Source organism: Equus asinus, chromosome 21 (genome assembly GCF_041296235.1).
Source record: "Equus asinus isolate D_3611 breed Donkey chromosome 21, EquAss-T2T_v2, whole genome shotgun sequence".
Classification (NCBI taxonomy): Eukaryota; Metazoa; Chordata; class Mammalia; order Perissodactyla; family Equidae; genus Equus; species Equus asinus.
In genome coordinates this window covers 48,832,904-48,845,604 of record NC_091810.1, presented here as the reverse complement: position 1 = coordinate 48,845,604, position 12,701 = coordinate 48,832,904, and the positions used below count along the sequence as shown (strand labels likewise).

Below are 12,701 nucleotides of genomic sequence, written 5' to 3'. Positions count from 1 at the left end.
TATTTGATATATTGACCAGAATAAGTTCTTTAAATAACCAAAGGTGATTTTTAGAATCAGCCTGAGATATGACTAAGGTATTCTGTTATCCAGCAGACATACCTGCTAAATATGGGGGGTCTGGGGCTCAGCATATTATACACATTTGGTAGCAGTGACTGGAAAACCCAAACAAATTGAGATTTCTCTAAACTGATTGTACTTCACATGTCAGATAATTTTCCAGGGAATATTTAAAATGTGGGTGCTGATTTTCACAGCCCTTGGTTATAGTGTATCAAACATTTGAAGACTCTTTGGATCATCTTTTCATTTGACTTTATTTTAGAAGAAGGTTTCACAGAGCCATGTAACTGGGGCCAGCATGCTGAACTAATGATAAAGACTAAACTCAAAGATGCAAACATTTTATCTTAATATAAAAAACACTTTGCTGTAAATGGAACCTACTCTGCTATGTAATACTGATTGATCTGTCTGGAAGCACACTGGAAATATTAGAAGCAACTAATTTTAACTTTTGCTAATATAGTGAATACTGAACACATCCTATGTGCAAGACTCTGGGTTAGGTGGTATACATTTACTAATGAATAAAATGCACATATCTCCCCACATTCTAGTGGGGAAAGACTGTTTAAAAGCTTTTAATTTTTTGAACTTTTCATTTTGGAATAATTTCAGACTCTAAAAGGGTTACAAAAATAGTAGAAAGAATACCAAATACTCTTCACTCCTACATTTCATAGTACAGTTATCTAAATCAGGAAGTTAACATAGATATGATACTATTAAATCTAGAGAACATTTTGAGATTTTGCCAGTTGTCCCATAATGTCCTTTTTCTGGTAAAGGATGCAATCCAGGATCACATGTTGTATTTAGTTGTCATATCTCCTTTTTTTCTCTGTGACAGTTCCTCAGTCTCTCTGTCTTTCATGACCTTGACACTTCTGAAGAGTACTGGCAGTTATTTTGTAGGACATCTTTTAATTTGGGTTTGTCTGTTTCCTTGTGATTAAATTCGGATTATGCATTTTTTGGCAAGAATACCGCAGGAGCAATGTGGTATTTTTCCCGATACAGCATCAGGTGGCACATGGTTTTGTTTCATTACTAGTGATTTTAACTTAGACCACTTGGTTAGGGTGGTGTTTGTCAAATTTCTCCACTGTAAAGTTACTATTTTAGGTATAATTAACTTATTGATTCATGATAGTTAATAAGTATCTTGTCAGGACATACTTTGAGATTATATAAATATCCTGTTTCTCAGCATACTTTTTTCACTTAATAATTATAGCATCCATTGATGATTCTTGTGTATAACAGTCGTTACTGTGGGATTTGTCTAATGGTAAGTTTCTATTTCCATCATTTCTTCCACATTTGTTAGAATTCTACTATAAGGAAGAGCCATCCCTTCTCCATTTTATTTAGTTATTTATTTGTATCAGAAATGATTAATGGATATTTATCCTATGAGTTATAACTCATTACTGTTATTATTTTGTTAAAATTGTCTTAGGTTTAGCCATCGCAAGCCTTTAAATTAGCTACTGTATCCTGTCAACATGCCTTCATCTTTTTTTTTTTAAGCACTTCCTTCCTTTCTGGCACCTCAAGATATTCCAGGTTCATCTTATGTTTTCCCTGCCCCCGCTCTAGAATCAGCCATTTTTCCAAAGATCTCAGGTTTTTTAAATTGGAGAATGGTGTTCAGAAACCATGATCTGGGCACTAGATATGCTCATTGCTGCTGAGGTTCATTGTTTTTAGTCCCTCACAGTAAACAGAACTAAAAATATATGGTTTATACACACATATGCATTTCTGTACCTATCTGTCTGTGTGTATATATTAAAAACCATGATTTCATGATAATAACTCCAATTCCAATTCAATATCAGAGTTTATTCTAGCCTGGGGCGAGCCTGGTGGCGCAGCGGTTAAGTTCCCACCTTCTGCTTTGGCAGCCTGGGGTTCACCAGTTCGGATCCCTGGTGCGGACCTATGCACTGCTTGGCAAGCCATGCTGTGGCAGGTGTCCCACATATAAAGTAGAGGAAGATGAGCACGGATGTTAGCTCATGGCCAGTCTTCCTCAGCAAAAAGAGGAGGATTGGAAGGCTGGCCCCATGGCCAAATGGTTAAGTGTGTGCACTCCGCCTTCGGTGGCCCAGGGTTTCACCGGTTCGGATCCAGGGGTGGACATGGCACTGCTCGTCAGGCCACCTTGAGGTGGCGTCCCACATGTCACAACTAGGAGGACCCACAACTAAAGATATACAACTATGTACCGAGGGGATTTGGGGAGAGGGGGGGAAAGATTGGCAACAGTTGTTAGCTCAGGTGCCAATCTTTCCAAAAAAAAAAAAGAGAGAAAGATTGGCAGCAGATGTTAGTTCAGGGCTAATCTTCCTCCAAAAAAAAAAAAAAAAAGAGGGGCTAGCCCCATGGCCGAGTGGTTAAGTTTGCGTGCTCTGCTGCAGGCGGCCCAGTGTTTTCGTTGGTTCGAATCCTGGGCGCGGACATGGCACTGCTCATCAAACCACGCTGAGGCAGCATCTCACATGCCACAATTAGAAGGACCCACAACAAAGAATATACAACTATGTATCGGGGGGCTTTGGGGAGAAAAAGGAAAAAATGAAATCTTTAAAAAAAAAAAGTAATACAATTTATTCCATCTTTACCCCATTCCTTATTTGTAATTCCTTTTGCTAACTATGAAAATCTTAGCTCTCATTATCCACAATATATTTGCTTATTTGCTCAATCCTAGGATATACATAAGTAATTTCAGAATTTTTAATTCATATGCCTGTAAATAACTAGAGTACAGTATTTGGGGACAGTTCTTTTTGTCTTTAGCCTGAGAGTGTATAGTCATAATACTGTTTTCCAAAGTTACTTAGGTTGGTTCTTCACCACCCTGCCCACTTCTCAGTGCGAATGTTGCTCATTCTACTATAGAAAAAAGTGGAAAACACAAGTTAAAAGAAAAAGAGTTAACATCTTCAGTAATCTCTGTACTGCTCTTATTATTTTTTTAATTAATGGAATTTTTTCCTCTCCTTTTAAATAGACTTTGTTTTTTAGAGCAGTTTTAGGTTCACAAAAAAAATTGAGCAGAAAGTATAGAGAGTTTCCATATACCTACCCCACCTCCACCACCACGCGACTCGCAGCCTTTCTGTCCTGCACCGGTGTGATAGATTTGTTACAGTCAATGAAACAACATTGATACATCATTACCAACCAAAGTCCATAGTTTTTGTGAGGATTGACTCTTGGTGTTGCACAGTTTTCTGGGTTTGGACAAATTTATAATTACATATATCCACCATTATAGTATCATACAGAGTAGTTTCACTGCCCTAAAAGCTCTATGTGCTCCACGTATTCATCCTTTCCTTCCCCTAAACCCCTGGCAACTGCTGATTATTTTAATGCCTATGTAGTTTTTTCCAGAATGTCATGTAGTTGGAATCATACAATATATAGCCTTTTTAGATTGGCTTCTTTCACATAGTAATATGCATTTAAGGTTCCTCCATGTCTTTTTGTTTTTTTTTTTTAATTTGTTTCCTTTTTCTCCCCAAAGCCCCCGATACATAGGTGTACATTCTTTATTGTGGGTCCTTCTAGTTGTGGCATGTGGAATGCTGCCTCAGCGTGGTTTGATGAGCAGTGCCATGTCCGCGCCCAGGATTCAAACCAACGAAACACTGGGCTGCCTGCAGCGGAGTGCGCAAACTTAACCACTCGGCCATGGGGCCAGCCCCCTTCCATGTCTTTTCAAGGCTCAATAGCTCTTCTTTTTTTCTTAAGCTCTGAATAATGTTCCATTGTCTGGATAAACCACAACCTATACATTCACCTACCGAAGAACATCTTGGTTGCTTCCAAGTTTTGACAATTAAGAATAAAGGTGCTACAAGCATCCACGTGCAGGTTTTTATGTGGATGTAAGTTTTCAACTCCTTTGGGTAAATACCAAGGAACGTGATTGCTGGATCACATGGTAAGAGCATGTTTAATTTTGTAAGAAGCTGCCAAACTGTCTTCCAAAGTAGCTGTAGCATTTTGCATTCCAACCAGCAATAAATGAGAAGTCCTGTTCCTCCACATCCTCACCAGCATTTGTTGTCAATGTTTGGAATTTTATCTGTTCTAATAGGTATGTAGTAGTATTTCTTTGTTTTAATTCGCACTTCCCTGATAACATGAATGCGGAGCATCTTTCATCTTTTCGTATGTTTATTAGCCAAGTTATAGGTCTCTGTGTGTGTCTTGCCCCCCCCCCCCTCGCCCCCATGTTCTTTAACAAGTTGGGCAGGTTCCCTAGTTTGCTGAGTTTTCATCATGAAGAGGTATTGGGTTTTGTCAAATGCTTTTTCTGCATCTATTGATATGTTCATCTGATTTTTTTTCTTCTTTAGCTTGTTGATGCAATGGATTACATTAATTGATTTTTGAAAGTTTAACCAGCCTGGTTCAACTATATACTTGGAATAAATCCCAGTTAGTTATGGTGTATAATTCTTTTTGTATGTTGTTGAATTTGATTTACTAATATTTTGTTGAGGATTTTTACTTCTGCATTCATGGGAGATATTGGTCTGTAGTTATCTTCTTATTATGCCTTTGACTTGCTTTGGTGTTAGAGTGGTGCCTGTCTCATAGAATGAGTTAGGAGTTCGTATAATTTCTTCCTTAAATGTTTGGTAGGATTCATCAGTGAACCCATCTGGGCCCAGTACTTTGAGTTTTGGAAGATTATTAATTACTGATTCAATTTCTTTAATGGATATAGACCTATCCAGATTATCTTTTTCTTCTTGTATGAGTTTTGGCAGATTGTATTTTTCTAAGAATTGATCCTTTTCATCTAGGTTATCAAATTTGTGGGTATAGAATTGTTCATAATATTCCTTTATTATCCTTTTAATGTCCATGAAATCAGTAGTGATGGCCCCTATTTCATTTTTTTGGTCTTGTATTCTTTTATTTACTGTATATATGCAGATCAGTCTTATGTACAATACTCTATTATTCTATCAAATAATCATACCAAGGCATTCTCTTGATAATCTTCCCCAAAATAGATTCAGGTAAAATAGATATCTGTGCACTTCGTGGACTAGCAAAACTTCAGACTTCATTGTTGATTCCAGTTTTGAGGCCATATACACCATTCAAAATATACATAAACTGGGTTAAGGCTATAAGAGTGGGCTGAAAGAAACCACAGGATCTGGAACAATTAAACTGTGTATTTCGCTTGCATCAGAGCCACAACGTGAACGCAAATGCTGTGCGTATCTCACAGCTGTCTGTTGTAGTGCGGGGCCTTCTGAACAGCCACGGAGGCTGCCCGGGCTGCGCAGACAGCCGACATGACTCACCCGAGGCTGCGCCGAGGGCTCATTTCCTCTCCGCCTCGCCTTTCTTGGGTTCTTGTTTCAGCTTGTAATCAGCAAGGGTGGCCTTGATTGCATCTTCAGCCAGCAAGGAGCAGTGCAGTTTCACAGGAGGAAGGCAGAGTTCCTTGGCGATGTCTGTGTTTTTGATGGTCAAGGCTTCCTACACCGTCTTCCCTTTGACCCACTCGGTGGCTAACGAGCTGGGGGCAATGGCAGAACCACAGCCAAACGTTTTAAACCGGGCGTCCACCATCTTCCCCTTTTCGTCCACTTGAATCTGTAGTTTCATCACATCGCCACATGCTGGAGCCCCCACTAATCCAGTTCCAACATTTTTAGATGTCTTGTCAAGGGACCCTACATTTCTAGGATTTTCATAATGGTCAACAACCTTCTTGTGATAGAGCCCGGCCAGAGCTGACAGCTCCCAGGCGGGCAGGGGCAGGCACCGCAGCAGCAGGGCCGGCGCCGCTGCCTCAGACGGCCCGCTCCAGCTGCGACCATCTTGCGCCTCCCCTATTTAATGAGTTCATAGTAGTTTACATCATTGTGAAATTTCACTTGTACATTATTTCTTGTCTGTTGGCATATACATGCTCCCCTTCACACCCTGTGCCCACCCCCAACCCCTTCCCCTGGTAACCACTGAACTGTTTTCTTTGTCCATGTGTTTGTTTATATTCCACATAGGAGTGAAATCATATGGTGTTTGTCTTTCTCAGTCTGGCTTATTTCGCTTAGTATAATACCCTCCAGGTCCATCCATATTTTTGAAATGGGATGATTTTGTCCTCTTTTATGGCTGAATAGTATTGCATTGTGTGTGTGTGTGTATGTGTGTACACGTACACACATACACACCACATCTTCTTTATCCAATCATTAGTCAATGGACAGTTGGATTGCTTCCATGTCTTGGCTATTGTGAATAGTGCTGCAGTGAACATAGGGGGACATATGTTACTTTCAAGTTGTTTTCAAGTTGGATTGTTGATTTCAAGTTGTTTGGGTAGATACCCAGTAGTGGGATAGCTGGGTCATATGGTATTTCTATTTTTAGTTTTTTGAGGAATCTCCATGTTGTTTTGCATAGTGGCTGCACCAGTTTGCCTTACCACCCGCAGTGTATAAGGGTTCCCTTTTCCCCACACGCTCTCCAACATTTGTTGTTTTTAGTCTTAGCCATGATAGCCACTTTAACGGGTATTAGGTGATAGCTCATTGTAGTTTTGATTTGCATTTCCCTGATGATTAGTGATGTTGAACATCTTTCATGTGCTTCTTTGCCATCTGTATATCTTCTTTGGGAAAATGTCTGTTCATATCCTCTGCCCATTTTTTGATCAGGATGTTTGTTTTTTTGTTTTCAGCTGTATGAGTTCCTTATATATTATGGAGATTAACCCCTTGTCAGATATATGATTTGCAAATATTTTCTCCCAATTGGTGGGTTGCGTTTTTGTTTTGATCCTAGTTTCTTTTGCCTTGCAGAAGCTCTTTAGTCTGATGAAGTCCCAGTTATTTATTTTTTCTTTTGTTTCCCTTGTCCAAGTAGACATGGTATTTGAAAAGATCCTTTTAAGTTTGATGTCAAAGAGAGTACTGGCTATATTATCTTCCAGGAGTCTTTTTTTTTTTTTTTGAGGAAGATTAGCCCTGAGCTAACATCTGCTGCCAATCCTCCTCGTTTTGCTGAGGAAGACTGGCCCTGAGCTCACATCTGTGCCCATCTTCCTCTACTTTATATGTGGGACGCCTACCACAGTATGGCTTGCCAAGTGGTGCCATGTCCACACCTGGGATCTGAACCAGCGAACCCTGGGCCGCCGAAGCGGAATGTCCTCACTTAACTGCTGTGCCACCGGGCCAACCCCCCAGGTGTCATTTTTTGATATTAATAATTTATATTTTCTTAGCCAGATTAGGTATTTGTCAATTTTATTGATCGTTTCAAAGAACCAGCTTTTGGTTTCTCTGATTTTTCTTTATTGATTTCCTGTTCTATTTCATCGATTCCTGCTTTAATTTTTATAATCTCTTTTTCTGCTTACTTTGGATTTAATTTGCTCTTCTTTTTCTAGTTTCTTGAGGTGGGAGCTTAGATTATTGATTTTAGATCTTCATTTTTTTCTGTTATGTGCATTCGGTGCTATAAATTACCCTCTAACACTGCTTTGCTACATCCCACAAATTTTGTAAGTTGTGTTTTCAGTTTCATTTAGTTCAAATTTTTAAAAAATTTCTTTTGGGATCAGCCCCATGGCTGAGTGGTTAAGTTCACATGCTCTGCTTTGGTGGCCCAGGGTTTCGCCAGTTCAGATCCTGGGCGCGGATCTAGCACCGCTCATCAACCCATGGTGGGGTGGTGTCCCACATGCCACAAATAGAAGGACCCACAACTAAAACATACGACTGTGTATTGGGGGGCTTTGGGGAGAAGAAGGAAAATAAAATCTTTAAGAAAAAAAAAATTTCTCGAGTGATTTCTTCTTTGACCCATGTGTTGTTTAGAAATGCTTAATCTCCAAGTACTGTATTTGGGGATTTTATACCTCTCTTTCTGTTACTAACTCTTGGTTGAATTCTCTTGTTGTCTGAGAGAATACTTTTTGTAATTTCTGTTCTTTTAAATTTGTTAAGTTGTGGTTTATGGCCCAGAGTGTTATCTATGTTAGTGAATAGCCCGTGTGCACTTGAGCAGAATGTGTATTCTTCTCTGGTTGGGTGAAATATTTTATAAATATTGATTATTTTACTAATATTTTGATGCGTGCCCTTCCAGATTTTTCGTTGCGCATATCGTCTATAATCTCTACCTTTATAAAGTAAGATAATCTTGTACACATGATTTTATAACCTTTTCACTTCAAATATTGTGGACATGGGGCCGGCCCGTGGCCGAGTGGTTAAGTTCATGTGCTCCGCTTCAGCGGCCCAGGGTTTAGCCTGTTCAGATCCTGGGCGCGGGCATGGCACCACTCATCAAGCCACGCTGAGGTGGCATCCCACATGCCACAACTAGAAGGACCCACAACTAAAAATACACAAGTTTGTACTGAGGGGTTTGGGGAGAAAAAGGAAAAATAAAATCTTTAACAAAACAAAACAAAAACCCCACAAATATTGTGGACATACTTGGTCTTTAAATAATACATTCTTATCACATCACTTTTAATGGCTTTGTAATGCTTCATAATATAGATTAACAAGATTTAACTAGTTCTTCACTTGACATTTTGAGGTTATTTCTTTATTATACAATGCTGTGGTGAATATCCTTGTAGCTAAATAGTCACACATCCTTAATTACTTCTTTAGTTAATTCTTCCAGGTAGACTTGCCAGATTAAGAGTTAAGTATATTTTATGACTTCATAAATGTAGTCAAATTGCCATCCAGAAATTTCCTGATTTATTCTTTTACTAGTGGTGTTTGAGAGTACCTGTATTCCCAGCATCCTAACTAGTGCCAAGTGTTAATAGCAAAATACCTGAACTGAGTATTGGCACATGGATGTTTGTTACTGTATTCTCTAATTTTCTGCGTGGTTTGAAATATTTCACAAGTTTAAAAAAAAGTGTTGCCAGTGTAGCAAAGAAGAGGATGATTTAATTTTCCTGTCTTAGGTTATTGGTGAGATAGAACATTTTTATGTTTGATTACTAGTTAGTTTTATTTCTTTTGTGAATTGTTGGTTCTTGATGTATATTCAGCTACAAGTGAAAAAAACAGTATATCTTAATTACCCAGTCTAGTCTTAAGGTAAATACATATGAGATATCTATTAGACTTTTTGAAATGTTGAAAATAAATGATTACCTTGAATATGAGGTCAGGTTTCCTAAAAATTTATCCGTTAGAAAAGAGAGAATTTTTTTTTTTTTTTAAGGTCTTTGTTCTTCTGGGCTATTTTGTCGTTTACTTCTTTTGAGTCACAAAATATTATTTAAGGAAATGTTGGAGAGGTTGTGGAGAAAGAGGAACCCTCATACACTGTTGGTGGGAATGCAAACTGGTACAGCCACTATGGAAAACAGTATGGAGATTTCTCAAAAAGTTAAAAATAGAAATACCCTATGACCCAGCCATCCCATTACTGGGTATCTATCCTAAGAACCTGATATCAGATATCTCAAGAGTCCGTTGCACCCCTATGTTCATCGCAGCATTATTTACAATAGCCAAGACGTGGAACCAGCCTACATGCCCAGAAACTGATGATTGGATAAAGAAGATGTGGTATATATACACAATGGAATACTACTCAGCCATAAAAAAAGACGAAATTGGCCCATTCACAACAATGTGGATGGACCTCGAGGGCATTATGTTAAGCGAAATAAGTCAGTCAGAGAAAGACGAACTCTATATGACTCCACTCATAGGTGGAAATTAGTATATTGAGAAGGAGATCTGATCGGTGGTTACCAGGGAAAAGGGGGGGTGGGGGGAGGGCACGGAGGGGGTAGTGGTGTACCCACAACATGACTAACAAAAATGTACAACTGAAATTTCACAAGCCTGTAATCCATCATAACATTAATAAAAAAAAAAAAAAAAAAAAAAAAAAAAAAAAAAAAAATATTATTTAAGGAAGATATATTAGTTACTGACCCAAGTCCATGTTAGTTTTGGATGGTCGCCTAATAGAATCTGTTTGTTAGGGGTTTTTTTTTTAAGTAGGCAAATAAATTTAACAGAATTTCAGTGATTTCTGGGGTTATAATCTCACAAATAAAATAAGTATTCAGATTCACTTAAAGGACCAATAAAAGAATTGACTATTGTAATTTTATGCCAAAAGGTACTTGTGGCTTAGGATAAACTTCCCCACAATGACATTATTCACAGAGTCAAAATGTGGTATATCTTAAACACCTTTGATGACGATTTAAATGATGTGCTTTAGAAAATTGCTGGATGACCTAAAATGGCTCTGTTGGTGGTGGAAATGCAGCATGTACAGTGAATTATCACAAATTGAATATACCTGTTGTCTTAGTCCTTTGGGGCTGCTATAACAAAATATCATAGATTGGGTGGCTTAAACAGTAGAAATTTATTTCTCACAGTTCTAGAGGCTGGAAAGTCCAAGATCAAGGTGCTAACCAGTTTGGTTCCCTGTGAGGGCCTTTTTCCTGGTTTGCCAACAGCTGCCTTCTTGCTATATCCTCACATGGTAGAGAGAGAGGTCATCTCTCTCTTTTCTGTTCTTCTAAGAGTACTAATCTCATTCCTGATGGCTCCACCTTCATAACCTAATTACCTCCCAAAGGTTCCCCCACTCCAAATAGCATCACCTTGGGGATTAGAGCTTCAACATATGAATTTGGGGGACACAACATTCTGTCCATAGCGTCTATGTAACTATCACCCAGGTCAGTAAACAGAATGTGCTGCTCCATATGCAGAAGCCTCTCTTCCATCTCCTGGTCATTATCCTTTTCACCCTTTCCAGAGGTAGTCGCTGTCCTAAGTTTGTAGACTAGAGTCCTTTCTTTGACTTGCTTTTGAGTCTTATGTAAATGGAATCACACAGGATGTATTCTTCTGTCCGACTTTTATACTTGGTGTTATTTTTGAAATTCATCTTTTGTAGAACTGAGATGTGTTAATTTTCTTTGTTATACAGTTTTTCAATATAAGCATATATCACAATTTATTCATTAGTTCTACTGTCAAAGGACTTATAGTTTTTTTTTCATTTCGGGCTGTTTCAAAGTTGTTATTTCTCTTGCAGAATAGGCATACTCATTCCTGTTAATATATACCCATGAGTAGACTTGTTGGGTTTTGTGTGTATCTTCAATCTGTCACCTAGTAGTTTATACTTTCATTGATTGCTGCCTAGAAACAGTCATTCGAGGCTATTGATGCTGCTACTATGTTTATATGTCTGCCAGTGTGCAGGTATTGGAGGTACAGTAGTAATTAAGACCATGTTATTTTATTTTATAATTTAAGCGTATAAGACTAATTAAATTAATAAATTGCTAGTAGGCATTTGACTGTCTCATTTACATCCCTAAAATTTTGTTCACTCAAGGTCAGTGAAATTGCTTTTCAGCCATATTTTTGTTGGGGAAATGGATATTCCCTTCTAGTTAGAGTCCTCTAATTTTCAGTTATGTGTGGTCACTGGGAACCAGAGCTTTGGACAGCGTTTTGGGTGTGATAAGGAGAATGAGTGTTGGCAGTGGTGTGCATGGTTAGAAGGGAAAAGGTTGGAGGCAGAGTGCTCACTGAGAGGTGATAGGGTGAGGACAGGTCAAGTGGCCTAGGGTATAGCAGAGGAAGGAAGGAAATTCTTGAATATCTTTGTTTTGGCAATAGTCTTGCAGCCCTGAAAGCTTTTTTTGTTTTGTTTGTTTTAATTGAGGTATGTCACATAGCATAAAATTCACCCTTTTAAAATGTACAATTCAGTGGTTTTTAGTATATTCACAAGGTTGTGTGACTATTACCACATCTAATTCCTGAACTTTTTTTTTTTTTTTTTTTTGGTGAGGAAGATTGGCCCTGAGCTAACATCTATCATGAGTCTTCCCCTTTGCTTGAGGAAGATTGGGCCTGAGCTAATATCTGTGCCAATTTTCCTCTATTTTGTATGTAGGATGCCACCACAGCATGGCTTGATGAACGGTGTGTAGGTCCGCTCCCAGGATCCAAACCTATGAACCCCAGGCTGCCGAAGTGGAGCACGCGAACTTAACCATTATGCCACTGGGCCAGTCCTGTAATTCCTGAATAGTTTTATCACCCCAAAAAGAAACCCTGTACCCATTAGCAATCATTCTTCCTTTCCCTCCATTCTTCCTCACCCCACGCTCTAGACGTCCACTAATCTGCTTTCTGTCTCCATAGATTTGCCTGTCTGAGATGTTTCATATAAATAGGGTCATATGCTTTTGCGTGACTAGCTTCTTTCACTTAGCATAATGTTTTCAAAATTCATGTTGTAGTATGAATCAGCACTTCATTCCTTTTTATGATTGAATAATATTCCACTGTATAGGTATAATACATTTTCTTTATCTGTTCATTAGTTGGTGGACATTTGGGTTGTTTCCACTTTGGGCTACTATGAATAATGCTACTGTGAACATTCATGTACAAATTTTTATGTGGACATATGTTTTCAGTTCTCTTAGGTATATATCTAGGAGTGGAAATACCAAATCTTTCAGTTTTTTTCAGGAGCTTTCTCCAATGGATAGCCTACCTGTACTGTGGTGTTGAAAACATGGAACACTCACAGTTCTAATGGTCAGG

General features: G+C 38.6%; 1 protein-coding gene and 1 pseudogene across 10 annotated transcripts in view; one reads left to right on the top strand and one right to left on the bottom strand.

Moving 5' to 3' along the window:
- Nucleotides 1-12,701, top strand: part of RBM6 (RNA binding motif protein 6) — a 110,693-nt gene that overhangs the window by 64,385 nt on the left and 33,607 nt on the right. The window lies entirely within an intron of this gene.
- LOC106830718 (iron-sulfur cluster assembly enzyme ISCU pseudogene) lies at nucleotides 5,293-6,072 on the bottom strand (annotated as a pseudogene).